Source organism: Jaculus jaculus, chromosome 1 (genome assembly GCF_020740685.1).
Source record: "Jaculus jaculus isolate mJacJac1 chromosome 1, mJacJac1.mat.Y.cur, whole genome shotgun sequence".
NCBI classification, from domain to species: domain Eukaryota; kingdom Metazoa; phylum Chordata; class Mammalia; order Rodentia; family Dipodidae; genus Jaculus; species Jaculus jaculus.
This window is the reverse complement of record NC_059102.1, coordinates 51,497,708-51,523,249: the sequence shown is the minus strand read 5'-3', so window position 1 is coordinate 51,523,249 and position 25,542 is coordinate 51,497,708. Positions and strand designations below refer to the sequence as shown.

At 39.8% G+C, this 25,542-nt stretch overlaps 1 protein-coding gene across 2 annotated transcripts in view; it reads left to right on the top strand.

Annotated features, from left to right (window-relative positions):
- Positions 1–25,542, top strand: part of Il33 (interleukin 33) — a 191,090-nt gene that overhangs the window by 151,033 nt on the left and 14,515 nt on the right. The window lies entirely within an intron of this gene.

Genomic DNA, 25,542 nt, shown 5'->3' with positions numbered 1-25,542 from the left:
TCCCACCCTGAGGAGTTATAGGCAGTTAATGGTGGCTGGGTGAGCAGGAGACATTTTAGTAGTGTTCTAATCACTGTTAGGATCCATGTGCCCTGGAAAATAATCTCCAACTCATGCCTAATTAAAGCCAGAGTCACACCCACACAGACAGGAAAAAGAAAAGAGATCAAAGTAGAAGAGGGGCTCGTTGAGAAGAAGTAGGGGTTCAACGGAATGAGAATGGGGAGGAATGGTCAAGAGATGGTAATGGGAGGGGTTATGATCAAAATACCTTTATGCATGCATGAAAATTGTCAATACAAAAGGTGGTGGAAGATTACAGGTGTGAATCACCTTGACAAGGCCAGATTAAATCCTTGTGCTGGGCTGGAGAGATGGCTTAGCAGTTAAGACACTTACCTGTGAAGACTAAGGGCCCAGGTTCCATTCCCCATTACCCATGTAAGCCCAATCAATGCACAAGGGGTACATGTGTCTGAAGTTCATTTGCAGTGGTGAGAGGCCCTGGTGCTCCCATTCTATCTGCCTTCCTTTCTCTCTCTCTCTCTCTGTCAAATAAATAAAATAAAATATTTTTTAATCTTGTATTTTTGAAACATTTTTATTTTTAAACAAAGTTGATACATTTACTTCCACTCATGAACTTTTGCTATTTTGCATCTACTACTTTGAATTTCTTTCTCTTGGTCTTAAATTTTAGAAACTAGAATCTATTTTTCCCACTTCTATAAACATATGCCTCATCCTTTCAGAAATTCCTCTTGCCAGGCATGGTGGTACATGCTTTTAATCCCAGAATTTAGGAGGTTGAGGTAGGATTGCCATGAATTTGAAGCCAGCTTGGGGCTACCAAGTGATTTCCAGGTCAGCCTGGGCTGGAATGAGACCCTACATCAATAAACAAAACCCAAAACAAAATGTAGAAATTCCTCTTATTATTCCTTATTGTTTTCTAAAGTTTCTTTCACATGTAGTCACAGGATCCATTCTAGAAGTGTTTTGGGTGTAGCATCCCTATGTCAGGTATGTAGTTAGGGGTAATTTCACTAGCACTAATTATATATCTGTGATATCTAAAGCAAACCTTAATGCTTTATGTGTTTGATAAATGTGTCATACAAGCCAGCCTACTTTGCTTTGAGTGAATCATTTTAAGGAAGTATATTGCATCCTACTTTGAAGATGAGCTCCCATATCCAATGCTGTTTGATAAGTCTCATGCTTCTCTTATAATGTGTCATATAAGCCAGCTGATAGAATTTCACAGTCCTGTCAAAAATGCTGCTCTAGTTAGGATTTGGAATTATGTACATATCAAATTGTGTAAAGCATCTTAGGTTTCAGAATCTGGATGCTATTTCCAGAGTCAAAGCTAACAATGATGGGCAAGTTTTCATACTCTATTAAGTAATCTGTTTTGATTATACTGCTATCAATTGCAGGGGTTTTCAGAACTTTTGGAGTATATTTGTGGCGAATTAGATAAGACTTAGAAACAGTCTTTTCATAAGTACATATAATATTCTTCTATGAATAAACAGAAGCGATACACTGTGTTAGATGAGCATTCCCTACCTTTCAAATTATCTTCCTCTATAGGCTTAGGGTATAAATATTTTAGGAAGTAAACCACGCTGTTCTAAAGGAGACGTAAACAAATCTCACCAGATACTCTGTACCTAGCTTTGTGATTCACATGCTGTGCTATGGTCTGGCATCCGCCTTTTCTCTGTTTCTCAGCAAGCCTTGGGTATCCTGCAACTTCCCCACCTCTTCTTCCCTGCTGCCTCTGTAGGGTGTTGTGTCAAACTATTTTTTTTGATTCAATTTTAATCATGTTTTCTAATACCTTTCTCTCTCTGACCTTACACTTTCGTACAAACTTGAAGGTGAGGGGGTGGGAGAGCAGGCTGCATTCCCTTCCACCATCTAGAAAAGTGATCATTCCCCGAGAAGGCACTGCACTAGCAAAGCTAGTTACTAAGCTCCATCCATGAAGCCTTCGGACAGCTCCAAAACCTTCTCTGACAAACTACGTGGTAAGTTTCCTCACATTTTGTTTTCCTTTGGTGTAAGTTAATCTTTAAAAGAAATACCAGCAGGAGCCGGGCGTGGTGGCGCCCTCCTTTACTCCCAGAACTCAAGAGGCAGAGGTAGGAGGATCGCTGTGAGTTCAAGGCCACCCTGAGACTCCATAGTGAATTCCAGGTCAGCCTGAGCTAGAGTGAGACCCTACCTCAAAACAAAACAAAAAAAAAAAAAAAAAGAAAGAAAGAAACAAACAAAACAAAAGAAATTTCAACAGGATGGAAGTGATACCACAACTGTGCTTTGAACTGAAAAGGTCCACGAGCTGGCTGTGTTCCAGTACGTACCTATACTCTCAGTGTTACTTTCCTTGCCTATAAAATAAGCTGTATTAGGCCATCTTTGCAGTTTTCATCATACTCAGTGGATGGCAGAGGTGCTCCGTGGGTTCTTCAAATATGTGGTGTCCATTGCCAGGTTGTGGAGCTACTGGAGAATAATACTCATGCCTAACCTAAACTTTGCTTTTGTTCATCCAAATAGTTTGTCCTCAGTGACTGACATATTGATGTCCTCTTTTTCTTTAATGTTCTTAGTTTTGTAAATGGCAGATGAACACATATGTGGTGTTTCTTCCTCCCTCCCTTCCTTATTTCATTTCTTCCTCCCCCTTCCCTCTTCATGTCTTTCTCTCCTGCTTGAGATTCATTGGCATCTTTAGAACTGAGGATTGGGAATCAATCAAACATTCTAGATAATTCTCAGCCATTATAACTTTGAATATTGATCTTTTAGATACATGTTAGATTGCCTTATTCTGGCTTCCAAGAGTCTTACCCTCTTTCATATTGTCCATCTCTACATCTCTCTGGATTTTATTTGAAGGAAAGAATACCTTCAGACATGTTTTTGAGGGCACTGACTTGCCTTACCTGTGCCTATTCTGTTGCCTAATTGATACATTGAGTTTTAGTTAATTTTTTTCTTGGTTTTTCAAGGTATGGTCTCACTCTAGCCCAAGGCTGACCTGGAATTCGCTATGTAGTCTCAGGGTGGCCTTGAACTCATGGCGATCCTCCTACCACTACCTCCCAAACGCTGGGATTAAAGGTGTGCACCACCATGCCTGGTATACAATTTTTATAAGTCCCATATTTGTGTTTTAGAACACTAGCTAAATATATTAAAATTAGTTATTTTATATGTCATTTCAGGTTATTCCAATATATGCAGCCTTGGTGATTTGTTTCCACACCTGTTCTATGAGCCCTCATCAGAGTGCCCAATAGGGTTAGTTTAATAAACTTTGACTACTCATTTCATTTGCTCCAGATGTATTCTTGTAGGAATATTTGGTGGCTTACAGTCTAGCCAAATTCTTTAAGATTTGTGATTGTCTTTCCCATTTGTAATAAAACACTACTACAGAAAGCTACTTGATATTTAGTCCTCCTGTTCAGGCTTATCTGGAAGCACACAGGTAGTGTGATTTCAGAATGCAAACTTTTGTGGGGGCTGACTACTCAGGAGAGGATAGATCTGAGGGGAATACATTTCCTTATATCTAGGGCATCAAGGGCTTGAGTTGAGGCAAACAAGCTTTCCAGCTTTTCCTCCCTGTGATTGGGGTTCATTTTTCTTGACAGCTTGAGTTTTAGGCATCAGTTTCCCATTAAAATCCCATCATAGGCATGTCTTGGGCTTTATCTTCTGGCCTCTGTACTTCATGTACTTATTTTAGCCTTTCTCTAAGACACAGTAGACATCTTTAGGAAAAACCCAAGCTTGTCTGCCTCTCAGTGTTCTATACACTACATTCTTTACTTTCATGTCAGCTCAACAATATATTTGGGAAGATTCACTTATTTATTTTTGAGACAGGTCCCGGCTGGCCTCAGATTCAACATTCTTCTAGTTCGATCTACCAGACTGCTGGGTTATAGGTATACACCACCACACTCATCCCTTCATGATTTTTTTCAACATTTTAGTCTGAGCATTTTTTCAAGAAAATAAGAAACCTACTAATATACTAGAAACAAAAATTTTTTAACTAGTTTAGAATGAGAAAATATGGATTTAAAGTTAGAAATATGTCAATAAGCTAATGATTTTACCTTTTTAAATTTTTTAAATTTATTTGTGAATAGAGAGGTAGGGAGAATGAACAGGTGCACCAGGACCTCCTGGCTCTACAAACTCTAGACACATGTGCCACTTTGTGATCTGGCTTTACCTGAGTGCTGGGGAATTGAACCTGGGTCAACCTAGGCTGCAGACTTTGCAAACGAGCACCTTTAACTGCTGAGCCATCTCCACAGCCTAATTTTGCCTTTTATTAATCCAATAGTGTTCTATGCTTTTTATGGGGGGATGGAAGATTTTGAAAGCTATTTCCTCTATCCATAGTGTATGATTTCTCCTTCTGGCACCACTAAATCTACTGACTAAGTAGACTGTCATCAATGAAACATGACCTGGGTCTTATATGTCATCCTCAAATATCCAGGTGATCTTGACCTAATGCCATATTTTTAAACTTCTAGTACTGTTTTTATAGCAACACAAACCCTTTTGTACCTAGGAAGGTTTAATCAGAAGCACAGAATGGAAAAGGACTTTTTGCTCCGGGTGTAAGGCATGGGGAGGGAGATCTGAAACTCAACAAGTCTGGACCATTTCACCAATTTCCCGGAAAATGTTTTATTGGGCCTTTAGTTATGGTTCCTTGGGTAAATTACTTGGTGTCTCTGTGTTTAATTTTCTTCATCTGTAAAAGATAGAAAATAATCTCTCCTTCACATGATTGCTATAGACTTAGAACAGTACTTAGCATATGGCATTATTCAAATATCAATTTATAAGAAAATATGTGTTTCTGGTCTGTGCATGATAGCTCATGCCTATAACCCTAGCATTTAGGATTATATACTGTGACCCTGTCCAGAAAGAAAGAAAGAAAGAAAGAAAGAAAGAAAGAAAGAAAGAAAGAAAGAAAGAAAGAAAGAAAGGAAGGAAGGAAGGAAGGAAAAGAAAAGAAGGAAGGGAAGAGTAAGGGAGGAGAAAAATGTTCCTATTGTCAAATTTTACTTGAAGCATATTCTACTTAGAATATAGAATATAGAATTTAGAATATATTCTATTTAGAATATAGAATTTAGAATATAGAATTTAGAATATAGAAGAAAAATGATTGCAACCTTCAGAATTAAACTGAACCTAAAAGTCAATTTGCTTCATTCCCACCATGCCACTATACATTGCTTTCTTCTAACCCTGAGGTCTCTGAATCCATACAAGCAAATAAACAAACAAAAACCACTGTAGACTCTATAATTCTCTTTACTATAATTTTGTCCTAAAACAAAGATACAACTCGAGTTGCTGGATGTCTTACTTGCCTGCTTTATGCTATCTGACCTAATATTAGTGGAAGGAAGAGAACCAGGGCAGAAGACTTACTCATTTTCTGAGGATGGCATCTTTTGGGTGAGCTAGAGGCTGGTGTAGATGCTGTTATTAAAGGGGACTCTGGGGAATGGGAAGAAGCGGGCTGAAGGAGGGATCTGTAAAAGACCATGAAGAGCAAAAGCAATCAAAAATCCTTTGGAAACAGACAAAAGCTGAAAGGACTGAAGAGGAAGGAAAAAAAAAAATCCTGGATCTAAACTTGGGAACAAAAGGCCAATCTACCTCTGCTGTGTCAGAAATCACTAGAAACTTGATTCACAAAGTTGAGGCATCCAGAAAGGTGTAAGACACAGGGTTGACTATGATAGGAGGGCGGGGAACAAAAGAACACCCCAACTGAGCCATTTGAAATGTCCATTTGAAAAGCTCATGTCTGTATTCCAAATACTGGGAGGCCGAGGTAGGAGGATTGCTTTGACTGTGAGGCCAGTCTGGGTGACAGAATGAATTCCACATTAGTCTAGGCCGGTCAGACTCTGCCTCAAAAACAAACAAACAAACAAAAACTAAAAATGTAGGCCTGGGGACCACCAGCTGCTTTAAATGCGTTAATGCTTTAAAAAGAACAGTCATCCAAGGATAAGAAGGCTGGGTTCTATTAGGGTAACTTAAAACCAGTGGAGAGGGCCTGGAGAGGCGGCTCTGAAATTGAAGGCACTTGCTTGCAAAGTCTGTTGGACCAGGTTCAACTCCTCTTTACATGTGTCCATGTAAAGCCGATGGCACAAAGTGGCACATGCATCTGGAGTTTGTTTGCAGCAGCAGAGGCTGTGGCTCACCCATACTCTGTCTGGTTTATTTATTTTTTCACTCTCTCTCTCTATTAAATAAATAAAACACTTTAGACATAGTGCAGCGGTGCCAGTTTTATACAGCTGAACCAGAGTTCCAGCTACACTGCTTTATAGATCTTCGGAATTTGGACAGTACTCCCGTCGATTTTGAGTAGGTCATACCTGCCCTATAGAGACGTTGAAAGCACTAATTTAAATTATAGATACTTACTGAATGCCTGCTCTTCATAGTTCCTGGGAAAACACAGATGACTAAGACACAATCCTTGCTCTCATGGGGCTTCCAGTTCAATGAAGGATAAGAAAATAAGAGTTGGGAGCCTGGAGAGATGGCTAAGAGGTTAAAGGCACTTGCTTGCAAAGCCTGATGGCCCTGGGTTTGATTCCCCAGCACTCTCATAAAGCCAGAAGCACAAAGTGGCACATGCATCTGGAGTCCATTTTCAGTGGCTAGAGGACTTGGCATGCCCATTCTCTCTCTTTCATCTTCCTTCTCCCCCTGTCTATCTGCAGCAAATAAATAAAAAAATACATATATATATTTAAAAAAGGGTTGGATATGATCAGTAGGTAAGAAAGGAAGCAATGAAGCCCGCTTTGTTGTGAAGTGTGAGGAGATCATTTGACTTGTGTTCCAAGGGTCAAATTGAAGTTTCCCAGCATCACTGGCAAGAGCAAGTGGTCAGGGGCATGAAGATATAAAAGTGTGCGGTCATATGTTCATACAGTAAAGTTCATAATTAATTTTTTTTTCAAAAAGAAAGGGCATGGGCAATGAAGGAATGACACGCCCATCTGGTGAAGGATGGAGAGGGAGGGATTAAGTGACACAGGTGGATGGGGGCCATCGTGCCAGTGTATAGAACGAGTGGCTAATACTGCATCCAGGAAAATGATGGGAAGCATAGCAGTGGTTTACACGTGTCAGGGCCGCTTGACTCAGGCGCATCGCAGACAGCCTCCCGGTAACCACCTCCGTCCTTGCTCTCCTTGCTCAAGTGGTCTGTCTTGATTCATACATTCATTTCTCAGATTTCTCCATAGACTATTTTCTGTCCCTAAGAGAGGAAATGTTCAGAGTAGTTGGGGAAAGAAAAAGAAGGTGATTCAGCTTGAGTCATGTTTCCCACATGTCAGCCTTCCTGTCTTCCACACCATTTATTCCGATTTCCCTCAAAATAGGAGTAAAACCACTATCCTCAGGAGAGCAGAGGAGCGGTGTAAGCAGCCTCGATTGTTCCCCTGTGACGAGGTCATATCGTGCTGGCAAGTTCAGTCATGCTCGCTTTAGTTTGCTCTCCCTTTTATCAGCTAGGATCAGTTGTGGGACGCTGTCTTCTTCTACGATCCAACAGTAGGGCTGTGTGTTCCAACACCCCTGTAAGTCTTCTCATGCAAAGCCATGAAGATTTGGTCATGAATGGATTTTCAGACCTTGGAATTCAGCTTTACCCCATTCTATCAGTTTTCCCCATAAATCAAGATAAAGAGCTTGATATTGGATTCTGACTTAACTTCCTGTTACCTGTATAGCCTTTGCTTTGGGCCACTATTTCCCCAGCTTGAAAAAGCAGTATATCCAAGCCCTTAGTGAAAAGCCTCTGACCCACACCATCACCACTACTGGGATTCTGACATCCTACAGACCCCTTCCTGCCCTTACTCCTTCCTTCTTATTATCCTCCTGCTCTTCCTCGGGTGGCGGCAGGCATGCCAGCTTCAAAACAAAAGCCAGGAGTTAATGATGTGGCTTAGTTGGTAGAGCGCTTGCCCGGCATGCACAGAACCCTGGATTTGAGCCAGCACTTCACAAACTTGGCATGGTGGCTGTCTGTAATCCCAGTACTCAGTAGGTGGAGGCAGGAAGATCAGAAGCTTCAGGACATTCTCTTAGACAAAGCAAGCTCAAGACCAGACTGAGATACATGAGACCCTGCCCCCACCACCACGTAAATAATATTCATACTTTCTTTGGCTCCTATTGGACATTTTAAAGATATTTATATTTATTTATTTGAAAGCAGAGAGAGAGAAAGAGATGAGAGAAACAAAGAGAGAGAGAAAGAAACAGAGAAAGAGACCGGGTGCCCCTGGGTCTCCAGCCACTGCAGACAAACTCCAGATGCTTGCATCTCTTTGTGCATCTGGCTTGAAGTGGGGAATTGAACTGGGGTTGTTAGGCTTTGTCGGCAAGCACCTTCACTGCTGAGCCATCTCTCCAGCCCTCCTATTGGACTTTAAAGTCCAAGCTCCTTCCTTTGGCTTCTACAGTCCACCTAAACCTTCCACCCCATAGTGCTCTTCCCATAGTTCACTGCTCTCTGGCCAGCTCCATTCTCTGATCTCTAAACACAGCTGGCGCAGCCCATCTCAGGGCCTTGTCCTGAACCGTTCTTTGTGCAGAAGGTACTGTCCTCTCTTCCCTTCCACGTGTTCTTTTTATCTTTTGGATGAACCGTAAATGTTGTATTCTGCCAACACTAGCATCTTCATCAGTTCACTGCGTGTTCACTAATAATATATGTCATGATGATCTGCTCAACGTCTTTCTCCCCAGGATGGAATAGGTGTGAGAAGGTAGGAAAGGCTTGGTTCTGTTCACTGCGGTAGCCCTCACACTAGACTAAGTATTTGACTTGCTGTTACTACTATTAAGCGACTCTGTGCCATGCAATAAACAGGTAGGAGTCCAGCGCTGTCTTCACCCTAGCACTCAGAGAGGTCCGGCTTTCCTTACAATGATTGCCAGTGGTGTTAATTACTTAATTACTTTTAGGGCTTCAAAGGCTACATTTCCTCTCTTCTGTATCATCTAAATTTTCCATAATGAGCATGTATATTTAATAACAATTTCTCTTAAACTATGTATTTAACAAGAAGACTGGTCACAGGACAACAGTCTGATTGCAAAACACTTGTAAACTGAATAAAGAAAAGTCGGCAGCCAGTCTAACGTTCTAGTATTTCAACATTTTAGAAGAGGGTGGTGATTGCCAATCAAAGATCCTTGCCTGACATATCAAAGGTGGTTCAATAAACAATTTTCCAGTAGATCAGATGTGGATAATAACAATGTGACATGAAATTCCACATACTCTTGCATGGGTTCATTGTTTAAGTCCCTAAAAAGCCTTCTCTGGCCAGAGACAACCATATACATTTGAGATTTTGGAAACGATTATATCTTACACTTAAAAAAATTTTTTTTTTTTTTTTAAGATAGGGTCTCTCTTTAGTACAGGTTGGCCTGGAACTTACTCTGTAGTCTCAAGGTGGCCTTAAACTCATGGTGATCCTCCTACCTCTGCCACCCAAGTGTTGGGATTAAAGGTGTGCATCACCATGCCTGGCAAAGAAAAAAAAAATTGCAATGAGAGGGTATTTCTTTTTTTAATTTTTAATTTAATTTAATTTATTTATGTATTTGAGAGAAAGGGAAAAAGGGGCAGAGGAAGAGAGAGAGGAAGACAATGAGCATGCCAGGGTCTCCAGCACTGTAAATGAACTCCAGACACATGCACCACCTTTCATATCTGGCTCACATGGGTCCTGGGGAATTTAAACTGGGTTCCTTGGTTTTGCAGGAGAGCACCTTAACTGCTAGGCTATTTATCCAGCCCACTTAAAAATTTTTTTTTTAAATATTTTCATTTATTTAGTACTAAGGAGAGAGAGAAAATGAGAATAGGTATGCTAGGGCTTCATGCCACTGCTAACAAATTCCAGATGCATGTGCCATTTTGTGCATCTGGCTTGGGTACTAGGGAATCAAATCCAGGCCATCAAGCTTTGCAAGCAAGTGCCATTAACCACTGAGTAATCTCTCCAGCCCATACTTTTAAATTAAATTTCTATTTTTTATTATTTATTATTTTATTTATTAGAGAGAGAATTTTGTTATTTTTTTTAAATACAGTCTTTAAAAATTATTTGGTGCTTGCTTTGGCAGCACATATACTAAAAAAATTATTTATGTTCATGTATTTATGGGTGGACCAGGGAGTCTTGACACTGCAAACAAACTCCAGATGCATGCATCACTTGGTATCTGGCTTTTCATAGGTGCTGGGAAATTGAACCCAGACATGCAGGCTTTGCAAGCAAGCATTTTTAACCATTGACTCTTCTCCCCAGGCCTGAAATAGGGTCTTACTCTGTAGCCCGGGCTAGCCTGGCACGGTCTCTACAACCCAAGCTGACGTTGAATTCGTAGCAGTACTCTTGTGTCAACCTCCCAAATGTTGTGATTAGAAATGCTTGTCATCGTGCTCAGCTGTACTTCAGACAGTTGTTACTGGTCAGAGATGCACAACCAACAAATAAATTTCGACTTAAGATACTACTTCTTGACAGACTAATGGCTTCCTTTAAGTTTCTCCTTAATTTAAATGTATGTCATTTTCTCTGCAATATTCTTCTCCCGTACATTCACAGTTCTTACTCTCTTCCTTCTTTTTCTTCAAAAGCTTTTTCCATTTATTTTGATTGTCTAAAATGTAGCTTTCCCTGGTGATGCACTATTCTCAGACATTCCCACTCTCTTTTCCTTGATATACTTCCCCAGGTACTTAATTAGTTTTCATTTTCCACTGCCTTTTCTAACACCAACCCCAGGCCCAAAACATTAGTTAGTTTTTTCCCTTTGGTTAGTACAGACTCTGACCTGCTTCCTTCCCCAGTGTTGCTAACTTCAATGTCTGCTTTTATGACTCTTTAACACTCTTCAACAGCTCACACAGAAACCTCTTTTTATTTTTAAAGGCATGAGCCACCATACCCAGATTTTTCAAAATATGTTTTTTCTTTCATCTATTTATTGGGGGGGGGGGAGAGAGAGAAAGAGCACAGGCAATGTGCCAAGGCCTCTAGCCACTGTAAACGAACTCCAGACACATGTGTCACCTTGTGCGTCTGGCTTACATGGGCTCTGAGGAGTCGACCTTGGATCTTTAGGCTTCGCAGGCAAGTGCTTTAACCACTAAGCTATCTCAGCAACCCAGAAACTTCCCTTTGACTACCACCTTAATGTCTCTGTCTGCAAGAGATTTCACTTGTTTACAAACTCCAACTTTTCTTTCTCTTAACTCTGTTTTTAAGTCATTTTTTTTGTTGTGGAAAAATAAATGTAAGATAAAATTTACCATTTTGACTACGTTTGGCAGGCAGTCCTGTGGCATTAAGTACATTTAGACTGCTATGCAGCCATTACCATCTACTTCCAGAACTTTTTTATCTTCTAAAACTCAACAGTAACCCCCTCTATTCATTGGTTAATTATTTTATTGTTATTTTTTAGTTTTATCTATCTACTTTCTAGGAGAGAGAGAGAGAATGGGCACGCCAAGTCCTCCTGCCACTGCAAATGAACTCCAGAGGTATGCACCACTTTGTGTATCTGGCTTTACGTGGATACTGGGGAATCGAACCCCAGGCCATCAAGCTTTGCAAGCAAGCATCTTGAACTGCTGAGTTATCTCTCCAGCACCAGTAAATTCTTTTGTATTCTCTCCTAAGAGCTGTGTATGTGTGTATGTTTTCTCACCAATGCTCTTTCCTGTGTATCTCTATAACTCTTTCACCGCTTACATTCCTAAGGAGATGGAGGGCATTTTACAGAGTCTTCAAGTTCATGTTCCTTAACCTTAAAATTCCAGAATTTCTCCTATTCTCTCACTTTTCTTCCTCTCCGAGAAGAAGGAATAAGCCTCCTCATTTACAGGCCTTCCCTCTGCTTCTCAACCCAGGCTCTGCTTTGGCTTCTCTGTGGCTTCATGTATTTTTCCCCACTTCATGAATTCTCTTCTGCATCAAAACATGCCTGAGTTTCACATTCCAACAGAACATCTGAAAATGTGCATTGAATTTCTCTTGCTTGCCAGCTACTATGCTAAGTTCTTCAAATATATTAAGTATCACAACAAATTATTATGACAAAAAAAGTCTTTTTGCAGAGAACCCGATGGTTTAGAACCATCAAGTAACTTCCCAAGCTCATGTACTTGGTACAAAGCATCTTCCATACTCCATACTACTCTATCAAGACAGTATTCTGTGTCTCCCTGAGCTTCTTAGAAGGTCTCATTTCCTCCTTCTGGGATGTTCTCTACAGCTGTGTTGAAATGTCCAACGTCCTTAAAGGGCTCTCTCCAAGATCTGTCACCTCTAGCAGTTTCTTTCCCTAGAGCTAACTGTCCTTGAGCTTAGAATAATGGTCCCATAGTATGATATCTTCAGCTTTTGACTTTCCTTTCTGATTTTCTTTACTAACTCCTTCCCCCCACCTCCCACCCCACCCCCCGCTGCTGCTTCCTCTTCTTTTTCTTTCTTTCTTTTACTTTTCTTGAGACAGGTTCTCATTTTAGCCCAGGCTAGAGCTTACTCTGCAGCTCAGGCTGGCCTCAGGCTCTCAATGATCTTCCTCTGTCAGCTTCCTGAGTACTGGGATTATAGATGTTTGCTCTACACTTATTCAACCAAGACAATCTCATTCACTTCCATGTTGTCAATTACCATGTCTTCACAGATGAAGAGCCAATCCATATGGCTAATTCTGTCTTTCTGTAACTAGTTCCAGCTCCCTACTAAAGTTTTTATTTTTTTTTTAATGTTTCACACCCACCTCAAATTCCATTGCCCTGCATCAAACTCATTCACCCAAGTTTCCCAGCGTTCGCTATGAGCACCACTTCCTTTCCCCACCCTGCCTCCCTCCTTTCCCTCAGCTGGTACAGCCACTCCTAAAGATCTGTGGCAACACTGCACTGGATAACCACCACCCAGAGGGAGACTCAGATTCTCCTGTGACTTAAACAGCTAGGTTTCTCCTGGAATAGAACCTGGGGCTATGCAGCTGCTCTTCACACCAATATTCAAAGACTGAAAAGCACAGCTGCCTCTCATTCACCATCTCTCTTCCTATAAATCCTTTGAAGATGGCCTTGACTCTGTTGTCACTACTTCTTGTGTGGGCTATTTTAATTGATCATCACACTGGTTTTCTTTCCTCTCTTTTCCTTCTTTCTGTGTTTTCATGGTATCTTATATAGTCATAAAACTATATGTACAAAACACATTCAAAATGATGTTTCTCCCCTGCTTTAAGTTTTCTGCTATCCAATAAGATAAAATTCATACTCCTGGGCTGGAGTGATGGCTTAGCAGTTAAGTGCTTGCCTGTGAAGCCTAAGGACCCCGGTTCCAGGCTTGATTCCCCAGGACCCATGTTAGCCAAATGTACAAGGGAGCGCACGCATCTGGAGTTCATTTGCAGTGGCTGGAGGCCCTGGCATGCCCATTCTCCCTCTCTCTGTCTTCCTCTTTCTCTCTCTGTCTGCTGCTCTCAAATAAATAAAATAAACAAAAAAAAATTTTAAAATTCATAGTCCTTAGTCCATCCAAAGGCCTCTGTACACTCATCCCAACATAACATGTGGTAGAACTTTGTCTGCACTGAATTCCAAATGTAATTAGAATAAGCATTTGATTAAAACATATTTTTACAATAAAATAACAAGTCAAAGATTCAAACACAAAATATTAAATAATAAAATTTTAGAAATTAGCCTAAGTAAACTTTCTTTTAATCTTGGAAGGGGAAAGATGTGTTTGAAGCAAGGTACAAAATATAAACTTTCAAAAAGAAGATGTTTATTAAAATTTCCAGAGAGTATCAAAACTCTTATGGATAAAAATGTCATAAACAAAGTCTACAAATAAATGGCACCAGGGAAAATGTTTTAACACAGAGTCTATTAGTTACTTTCTCATTGCTGTGACAAATCAATGAAAACAAAGGGCTTGTTGGGGCTCACAGTTGGAAAGTCTAGTCAATGGTGGGGGAGGAGGCACAGTACAAAAAGCATGAGGCTCAGAAAGCAGAGAGAGAAATGTCTGGGCGCAGCTTGGTGTCACTATTCAGTCTAGGACTCCAACCTCTGGGATAGTTACACCTATATTTAGGATGTCTCTTCCCACCTCAGTTAACCTAGTCTAGAAACTCCCTCAGAGACATGCCCAGAGGTTTGTCTTCTAGGTGATTCTAGATCTTATCAGATTGACAATCAATATTAACCTTCACAGAAAGTCTATGTAAATCAATAGCTTACAGAAATTTATGATGCACTTATTTAAATAAAAGATGTTCAAACCCAGGAAAAAAAAATTAGATGACAAAATATTTCTACTCTTTAGAAAGGCGAACATGTTAGAGAGGACAACTATTCCTGCTTTATGAACAGGGAAAGGAGCCTAACTTGGGTGGTTGACAAACCATAAACTGACACAAGTTTTTCGAGTCAATGGGGTAATGACTGTACAATCAGGAGACACAGGCACTTCTTGACACAGATTTTCTACTAGTGCACATTTCTGTTACCAGTGGACTTAAAAAGGTTTTCTGAGCGATAAACCACACACATAAACACACTTGTCGGTTGTAACACTGATGTTAGAAAAACAGAAAAGAAAGTCCTGGAAAGAGCTAATATGTTAACTAAGAAGAGACTGGTTAAGATATATTTACATACTTGAAAGCTGTTTATAATGTTATTTGTAAAATAAATATTTCTAACATTTGGAAATAGACATGATACATTCTAAAGTTTGAACATTGGGAAGGCAGCTTACAAACTTTTTTATTTTTTATTAAAATAAATGTGCATAAAATTTCCACACTGAGGAAAGTCAAATTCTGTTTTCTTATCATTTATACATTTTCTAAGGGCACATATAAGTCATTTTGATAATTAGGAAAAATTTTACTTGAAAATTTTTCAACTTTTTGTAGAAAAGAAGAAAGCTAGGCAATGTGTTGTTCCTTTGTATACTCTGTGTTCCAGAGAAAGCATAACTGACAGCCTATGTTTTAAAGATGTTATTTTAAAAAATAGGTATAACTAGAAGTATTATAATTTAAATGCTTTCAATGCTGTTCAATGTTTGTCTGTTGGAGAAAGATATGCACCCACACACCACATATTCTAATCCATTCAGCTAGCTCTATTTGCATAGCCTTAATCATCAAGGCTGTCGCCTAATGTTGCTTAATCTGAAGCCATGTATAAGTAGAATTGGAATGTGCCTGCATTAAAGACTGCTAAGTGCTGACTACAGGAAAGCACATCATCTGAGACCAGCCTTTCACATTCCCAGCCTAGGTGAGTGCAGGCTGCAGCCCCAGTGCACAGGATATTTGCTCTCTATTATTGGGGGCGGGCAGCACAAAAGAACCTGTGGTATGTATAGTTATATGTTCTCAGTAATTCTGAGGTACAAAAAAGGGAGTGAAGAGTAAATGCCAGACTACAAAAATGGTGAAAATAGTGATCATATTTAGTAAGGTAAAATATTTGTTATTTAAAGAAAGTACCTTTTTCAAGGATAGTATTGGAAAATATTTCCTGAATATACTTTTAATTTCTGTAATTTTTGTTTTTGTTTTTGTTTTTCGAGGTAGGGTTTCACTTAGTCCAGGCTGACCTGAAATTCACTACGTAGTCTCAGGGAGGCTTCAAACTCACGGTGATCCTACTACCTCTGCCTCCGGAGTGCTGGGATTAAAGGCATGCACACCATGCCCAGCTAATTTCTGTAATTTTTCAAAAGGTTACTTCTAGGCCAATGACTGCATGACAAATGTGTATCTTTCAGCTTTTTATCTTCTTCAGCCATGCAAGCTAATGGTCATTTAAAGCAGAGCTCTTCCAAGTGTGTTTTTTCAGGGTATCCATGGGAGGAAGAATGACCAGAAATGGTTATGAGATCAAATAATGATGGAAAACAAGTGACAAACAAGGGCAGCCATAAGTCTTTTCTGAATGATAACATCTTACTATGCTAATGTGAGCTCTAAGAAAGAGGATATAGATTAGGACATGCAGAATTATTTGAAAATGCCATTTTTTATGTCTAGGAAAAATTATTTTCTATGACATGTGTAGCTTTGGATATAAAAGAAAACAAACAAAAATCATCAGTGTTTTAAATGCAGTTCAAAAATGCCATTTTTATGTTAGTGAAGTGTACCTCAATAGCTATTTGTGAATGGGTACTATTTAAACTATTGCCTATTTAACTTAAAATTTAACCTTCAATTGTACATAGTGGTTTTTTTGTTAAATAAATAAAATAAAATTTAACCTCAATAGGGTTACCCAGGTCCACTATTCCCCATATTAAGGTGAAAAATTAACTACTATCAATACAAATTACAACTCTGATTTAAAGGAAATAGGCCAGTGATAAGTGACCATGGTTCAAGATTCAAGTTATGCCAAATGCCCCATACAAAGGTTTACAAGCAAAGAACAAAGAAAGCCATAAACCAGTTCTTTCAGCAAATGCATTCAGTTGGCAGACACAATGCAAACAGAGAACTCTTCCCTGTGGACTGTGCAGGCTCCAGCATTCTTAGCTTTGTGGGTTGTTGAAGGTTTTAAATCTGCCTGCTAAGCTTAACAATAAATATATTTCAGTCTAATAGTTATGAGAATGTCAAGTCAGAGACCATTGTTTAAAGTGAATGATATTTACCCAAAACGCCTAAGACAGCCCAAAACAACTTTGGCTCTTGTCTTGACCTGCACACCCTCATCTTTCCAAAGTCATCATGTTTTACTTAAGCCAACATACAGTATGCAGGATCTCTACATAGACGCAGCTCCTTCAGAGCGCTTCAGCTCCCATTCTCATGTTCAGAAATGTGTTCTTCTGTGATTGGTGTTCATGCTGAGGACCGAACCGAAGGCATAACCCTTGCTAGGCAAGCGCTTGCTTATCCACTGAGCTAAATTTCCCAACCCAAATTTATTCTTTCAAAGAAGTTGGATATTTGTTTTGTGTATAAGAACAGCTGTGTTTAAATTCCCAGTTCTGACTTTTTTTTTTCCTGTTTTGAAAAGGGAGGAGAGATGGGATGGTAATGAAAAAAAGAGAGACTAGAGAAATTCTGGCAACAAGATGGAAGTCAGGAGATAGATTGTGGTTCTGTTTCTGTGAGTCTAACAAAGCCCTTACGATTTCAGAGTATCCATGTTTTCATTGCTGGTGAGAGACTTGGTAGGATGATGTTAGGTTCTGCCCTAAGCATTCTTGATTGACTACAGGAGGGAGAATCCCTTGCTCAAGGGACCGGCTGCAAGTAGGCAGTCTGTATATAAGATTCTAGCTCCACCTAGGGAAGGTAATATGAAATTTTGACCTTCATAGAATTGAACAGGGACAAAAACAAAGGTGCATGAAGTTTATCTTCTAACAAATGTTCTAACCCAGAAATTCAATGGTCCTTTCATCATGCAAGAAGATCCAGTGCAGATAAAGTTTGTGAGAGACTGAAATCCTAACTGCTCCTTGGGCAGCTTGTTTTTTTTTTTTTTTTTTTTTAATTATTTTATTTATTTATTTAAGAGAGAGAGGGAGAGAGAAAGAAGGGGCATGCCAGGGCCTCTAGCCACTACAGATGAACTCCAGATGCATACATCCCCTTGTGCATCTGGCTTACATGGGGCCTGGAGAATTGAACTGGGATCCTTTGGCTTTTCAGGCAAATCCCTTAATGGCTAAGCCATCTCTCCAAGAAGCTAGTGCTTTTATAGAGCAATAATTACTTGGGGAATTTCAGGCAGTCTGGAAGAGTTTCAGCCCGGAGATGAAGTGCAGGTCCCTCCACTAACCATAGCAAAGTTGCTGTTCCTTGATTATAAAAAGATCAGTACACGGGAGACATAATGAGAAAGCAAGAAGCTCGCTAAAGCCCGGGACGGAGAAATCCATAGTATCTCAGTATGATGATGTGACGCGGCTTGATTGTCCTGCATCAATTACTTTCAGGTTGGAGGCTTCAGGTGGGGACTTACCAATTCTGTAATTCCTTCTGTGATGAATAAGTCATTTCTAGTCATTCATTTTTGTCTTTCTTAGTAATGTATATCAATTATACACAATTATCAGTTTCATTGTGATATTTTCATATACATATATACATACATACATACATACATAAGATATACTTCAAGAATATTTCCCCCATTACTTTTTCTTACTCCTCCATCCCTTTTCTCATCACTAATAATGTCCTTTTATGCTTTCATGTCTTTTTTGTTATAGATTCTTCTTATGAAAGAAAACATGCTATGCCCATGTTTCTGAATCTAGCTTATTTCACTCAACATGATCATGTCTAGTTCCATTCATTTTCCTGAAAACAATGTGATTTCAGTGTTCTTTATGGCTCAGTAGTACTCCATTGTGTATGTATATATATATATATATATATATATATATATATATATATATATATATATATATATAAAACTTTTTATTGATTCATCAGGTATCATGGTACCCCTAGCATTACTCTTTTTACTCAAGATTGCTTTGGCTGTTCAGTACCTTCTGGGCTTCACTATAAACTTTAGTATTCTTTTTTTCTAGTCCTTTGAAGAACATCATTAGAAATTTAATGGGGAGAGCATGGAATCTGTACATTTCCTTTAGTATTGTGGCCATTTGCACATTCATTCTGTGAATTCATGGACATGAGAGGTCTTTCCATTTTCTGATATTTTCTTCAATTCCTTTTGTCAGTGTCTTATAGTTTTCATTATAGAGGTCTTTCACCTCCTTGGTTAAACTTATGTGCCACCTTGTACATTTGGCTTACGTGGGTCCTGGGGAATCAAACCAAGGTCCCTTGGCTTTGCAGGCAAGTGCTTTAACCGCTAAGCAATCTACCCAACCCTGTTCATTTCTTTTTGAGGCAGAGTCTCTCACTGACCTGGAGCTCACCGCTTAGGCTAGACTGGTTGGCCAGTGGGCTCCATGATCCATCTGGCTCTATCTCCTCTAGGATTATATATGCTCTCACTTAGTATTTTTATATAGGTTCTGGGGGTTAAATTCAGGTCCTCATGCTTGTGAGGCAAGCTTTACCAATAAATGATTTCTCTAGCCATTAAGCTATCCTGAATGGGATTTTTCCTGCTTTCTTTCTCAGTGAGCTTGTTACTGGCATACAGAAATGATACTGACTTAAATGTTGACTTTACGTCCTGCTTGCTAAAAATGCTTATCAGATCTGTGAGTTTTTTGGCAGAGGTTTTAGTCTTTTAAGTAGAGTATAATGTCATCCACAAGTACTGATAACTTGAATTCTTTTTCTATTTATCTCTCTTTTATTCTTTTTCTTGACTTATTGCTCTGGCTTGATATTCAAGCACTAGTTTGAGTTCAAGTGGGGAATGGGCATCCTTGTTTCATTCCTTATCTTAGAGAAAATGCTCCCACTCAGAATAAAATTGGCTGCAGATTTGTAGTATATACCCTTTATGTGTTTATTTTTAAAATCTTATTTGACAAAACTTACACTTTTATCCCATTGCCCCCACTCCTATTTCCCTGGGGACCCTCCTCAGGGAGGGTTATGATAAACTCTGGGGGTCGTGACGGCCCCAGTCATTCTCTGTGGGGAAGGCACGGAGCGTGCCCCAGGGGTTTGCTGCCCACTCTGTGCCTATTGCCACCTTCCTACCTCCTCTTCTCTAATGTGCACTGAGCCACGGCACGCCTGGTGCTTCTCTTTCGTTTTCTCTGCCATCTGTAAAATAAAACAGATTCTCCAACCAAGAGTGGGAGCAGCTTGGGTTAAAGGGGATCTGCATAGCTATTTGAGGGACTTTTAAGTGTGTAAACCCACTCTTCTTCTACAGAGAGCAGTGGGCTCTGTCAGTTGCTTTTCTCATTGCCGTGACAAAATACCTGACAAAGGTAAGTTAAGGCGAGGTTTATTTTGGCCCACAGTTTGAAGATTCCATCCGTCACAGTGGGAAGGGCAGGATGGCAGAAATATGAGGCAGCTGGTCACTCTGTGTTCACAGGAAACAGAGAGAGATACTAGTACTCAGCTTACTTTCTCCTTTTTATTCATCTAGGAACCCAGTCCACCGAATAGTGCAACCCACATGTAAAATAGCTCTTACCACTTAAAAAAGCCAACCTAGAAACTCCTTTTACAGACAGGCCCGGAAATTTGTCTCCTAGGTACCTCTAAATCCTGTCAAGCTGACAATCAATATTAACCATCAAAGAGTTTCTCCGTGTATCCCATGCTGACCTTGGACTACTGATCCTTCTCCTTCTACCTCCAAAGTGCAAGAATTATAGACATTTGCTAAAATAGCAGACTTTTCCATTTGCAAGTATTTTATTGAGATTTTTTTAATAGGCCATACATGTCTATTAGGAATTTACTCATTTTTTCCTTCAATTTTCTAACTTAAAAGTTTTCAAAATATTCATTCATAAGCCTCTGGATTTCAGTAGTATCTGTTGCAATATTCCCTTTTTCATGTCTAATTTTATTAAATTGGATTTTATCCCTGTTTCATTAGTTAGTTTGACAATGGGTTTACTAGTCTTATTTATCTTTTAAAGTACCAACTCCTTATTTCATTAATACTTTGAATTGTTCTTTCAGTTGCCATTTCCTTAATTTCATGTCTGATCTTTACTATTTCTTTCCTGTTACTAGTTTTGGGTTTGGCTTGTTTTTATTTTTCTAAGGCCTAGATATTCATCAGTTGATGATTTTTATTTCAATCTGACTTTCTAGCGTAGGTGTACGTGGCTGGAGGCGGCCCTCAGCCTTCGTTGCTGTGTGTAATCTCTCACTGGACTTAAGGAGCTTTGTCATTTCTCTCAGTCTCCTCAGTGTCCCACCAATTGTTCAAAAATGGTTTGTCAGTCTCTATGTGTTTGTATATTTTCTGTAGTTTCTGTTGCTATGGATTTCTAGTCTTATTCCTGTACGATCTGATACGATACAAGAAATTATTTCAATTACTTTTGCATTAGTTAAGACTTACTTTAATGTCTAAAATGTGATCTATTTTGGAGAAAGCACCATGAGCTATTGAAAAGAATGAGTATTCTGCAGTAGTTGGTAGACCAATTTGCAGATGTCTGTTTGCTCGTTGATGCAAATTTAACTTTGAAGATGCTTGGTCAACTTGTTTTTCAACTATCACTCGCTATTATTACATCTGGACCTATCTGTCCCTTTATGTCTAATGGTGTATTTGTGTCATGAAATTGGGTACAACAACCTTTGGTATGTGTGTGTGTACATATAGCTCTTTTGACAAATTATTTCCTTTATTAATTTCTGGTTAATTTTGGCTTGAAGTCTGCTTTGTCAGGTATGGGAGTTGCTATTTTTTGCCTGCTTTTGGATTCCATTTGCTTTGAATATTATTTCCTATCCTTCATCGTTCAGTCTGTGTGTTTTCCAATAAGGTGAGTTTCTTGCTGAAAGCAAAGAGCTAGATCTTGTTTTTAATCCTATAGCCAGTCTCCATCTTTTAATTGAAGTTAAGGCCATTTACATTTAGGACTATCGTTCAAAGGTATGTATTAAATCCTGGTATTTTGTTGTTTTCCCTACCTGTTGTGAATACTTGGTGTTCTCTTCTTTCTGGCCTACTCAACTTAGAGGTTTCTCTGGTTTACTGAGTTAACAATGTTTTATTCTTTGCTATATCTCATTTGTTTATATGACTTTTTATTTTTGCAGTGCTGTGGGTTGAATTCAGGATCTTGTACATTCTGGTCAAGTGGTCCTCTACCACTGAGCACTATCCTCTGCCTCAGTACCTATATTCTTCCATTTACTTTTGCCTGCCCTGTCACAATAGGGTCTATCTTTCTTCCACTTCTCTGGGTCATGTTCCTTTAACCATCTTCTGCAGTACTGGTTTAGTGAGCATGAATTGCTTTTGTCATGCCTGGCAGTTATTTTCCTTCAAGGCCTGAAAAATATCATTTCATGTTCTCCTGGCCTTTCAAGTTTCTGCTTAGAGGTATGCGGTTACTCGGATGTGTTTGCTGTTTCTCTTTGCAGCTTTAAATATGCTTTTGTTGCTGCTGCTCTGTACTTTTGGTAATCTAACTATGATATGAAGTGCAGAAACTTACCTGGTCATGGCTATTACGGCCTCTATATGCCTCCTGTAGCCCCATGTCTATGATTTTTCCCTAGGCTTGGGGAAATAGCTGCTATTATTTTATTGATTTTTTTAATGTATTCAGTCTATATGTCAACACCTTCTTCTATACCACAAATGTGTCCCCGGAAGTTTCACAGGCATGGTTCTATGTCTTTTTTCTATCTGAATGTAATAATTCATTAACCTTGTCTTTAATGTCTGATTTGCTTCTTCCATTTGTTTCAGCCTGTTAGTGATGCTTTCTGCTGAGTTTGCATTTTATTTATTAAGCTTTTTTATTTCCAAGATTTCCATCAGATTTTACCACAATCTCTCTTTGATGAATTTCTCATCCATGACTTTTATCTTCTTTACTTCGTTCAGTTGTTTATTTCTATCATCTTTGAAATTAGTGTCATTTTTACAATCAGCCCTTGAATCCTTTGTTCAGGGTTGTATCTTTGGATTCAGTTACTAAATAGTTTATAGCCTTCTGAAGTATGTGGTACTTGGAATATGTGGCCCCATAGACTCAGGTGTTTCATTAAAATTGAGTTTGTAGCTTTAGCCCCTCGCAGCGGACTCCTGCTACATGTAGGGGGCGTGTCACTGGGGCAGATCTGGACTCCAGCCCAAAGATAGGCAGAGAAGTCTGAGCTTTGGGCTCTTGCTTGCTGCTGGCTTGTGCTTGTAGATTTTTGGTTTTTGCTAGCTGCTGGTGGTTTTTCTCTCTGCTTGGATCTGTGAAAGGAAGCCAGCTTCTTTTGCCATTGATGGAATTTCTCCTGGATCTGCAAGCTTGAAATAAGTCCCCTCTTCCCATAAAATCTGTGTTTGGTTGTATGTGTCAGCAATGTTGGAACTACCTACTACAGAAGAGTAATCTTGCTTTGTGCTTTTTCATATGTCTTATGTTTCATTTTTGTAGGTGCAGTATATATGTGTGTGTGTGTGTGTGTGTGTGTGTGTGTTATGATATGTGTGTGTGTATGTGTGTGTCTGTGTCTATGTGTATATCAGCACATGGGGGCGTTCATATGTAGGCCAGAAAAAGCCATCAGGCATATATCTTTATCAACCCCTGCATGTTTTCTTGAGATGGAAACTCTCACTGAATCCAGCATTGCTGTTCTCAGAGTGGCTGACCAGCAGCCCCAGTGATTCTCTGGTCTCTACTCCCTACAGGGCTGGTTTTACAGGTGTGTGTAGCCACGCCCAGCTGTTGATGTAGGCGTGGGGGAATTGAATTCAGCTGGCTTCAGGCCCTCATGATTGTATAGCAAGTGCTCCTTCCCACTGAGCCACCTCTTCAGCCATGCCCCCCCATATTTCTTATGTTTCTATATTGAGATTTTAAGGTCTGTTAGGATGAGTATCTTTTTCACATTTATGTGAGAGTCTTAGTGAACAGCCTTCTCTCAAAGGTTCAATTCCTATTGCCTCTCAAAAAGAAGAAATAAACTGCCATAAAAATAAAACAGATATATAGCCAGGTGTGGTGCTGCACACCTTTAATACCAGCACTCAGGAGGCAGAGGTAGGCAGATCGCCATGAGTTCGAGGCCACCCTAAGACTACATAGTGAATTCCAGGTCAGCCTGGGCTAGAGTGAGACCCTACCACGAAAAACCAACAACAACAACAAAAAGATACAGAAATGCAATAAAAAAGAAAATACTATACTACAAATAACAATAGGAAAGAAAGGAACGAAATTTATGTGGAATAAACTAGAAAGTTAAAATTAATAAAGGTAAGTATAATAATAAAATAATGAAATAAAAAGTGGGTAGAGAAAGGGAAAAAAACAAGCAAGATTAATATTTTAAGAAAACATGGTGAAGAAAATAATGTGAGGCAGAGAAAGAGAGCAACAAATTAAAACCTCAATTATAATATTTTTTAAGGGTCTGGGAAGTTTGCTCAGTGGTTAAAGGCACTTGCTTGCAAAGCCTGTCAACCTGGGGTCTAATTCTCAAGTCACTATGTAAGCCTGATACAAAAAGGGATGCAAGTTTCTGGTGTTCTTTTGCAAGGGGCAAGAGGCACTGGCAGAGCTTCCACCCCCCTCTCCCCCCCACACACATTCAAACAAATAAATAAAAAATTAAAAAATAGAAATAAGAAGTTAGACTAAAAATGTTTTTTTAATTAAAACTAAAAAGGAAGTCAATGAACAGAAGTTTATTTCCAGGTCCTCTAAAACGATCCACAGGCCTGTGTGGAGAGGGCAGTGGCTTATATATCTGGTTCACACCGTTCCGTTCATATTGGCTGAGGACTAGGACAGTAAGGGAGGCATCAGGACTGTGACCACTGTATAAACTTTCCTTTCCATGCTCAGAGGCTTTTCTTGCCCCAGTGACTGCAGTACCCCACAGGCTGGGCGGGCTCCCATTCACTCCAGAGGACTCGTGGGTCATTACACACAAGGCTTGGTGAATGTCCAAGCTTGGAGTATCATCTAGTTCCGTGGAGAGTGAGAGAGCAAACCGAGCCCTGAGTTATGTCTTGGGGAGAAAACGCTCCACGGTGGCTGACGTATGTCTTTGACACAAACAACCTCATTCGTTTTATAGTAAGTCATTGTTTTCTGCAAGGAATCATGCAGTCTGCCTGCCTGGTTTCCATGTTTTCAGACTCTGCCCCACCAGTAAACTGCCCTGCTTCAGGGAGGAAGCATTGGAAAAGCTGCCAGGCTCAGGGGTGGAGGTTCAGCCTCTGCAGTTACCTGCAAAAGGGCATGGCCACTGACCTCTGTGTCCACCCTAGCTCTCAGTGTCTTACATCACTGCCCGCCACCCCCACCCAAAGCTTGCCTCCCATCCCGTCTCTAGGACCATGCTTTATGATCAGTCTCTGTTCAAATCTTCACATTTGCTCAGTCTCAATATGGCTCCTGGTCACAGCTCTCCAAGATATGGCCAGTGATATAATTAATCGCTTTATTTTTCATCCAATGTCAGGCTACAGTGCAGAAGGCTCTCTCAGACTAAGTTACTGCACTGGGTTTGGTGCTTGTGAAGACTTGGTTGTAAGCAAGGACTTCTGCTGCTAGCCCTCACACCCACCCTGGGGTCCCTGATTCCTTTTCCCCTCTGCACAGGAATCCAGGGTTGGAGTTGTGGACTTTTAGACACTTTCCTACTTTTCAGAGTTGGCTTTCTGTTTCTCTGTGCTTTCTAGTTACCTTGTCTTCTCTTTCTTGATTCCTGGTGCCCTTCCTCTCCAGACGCTGTTTCCCTCTCCTTGCACTGTGGTTTCTCCATGGC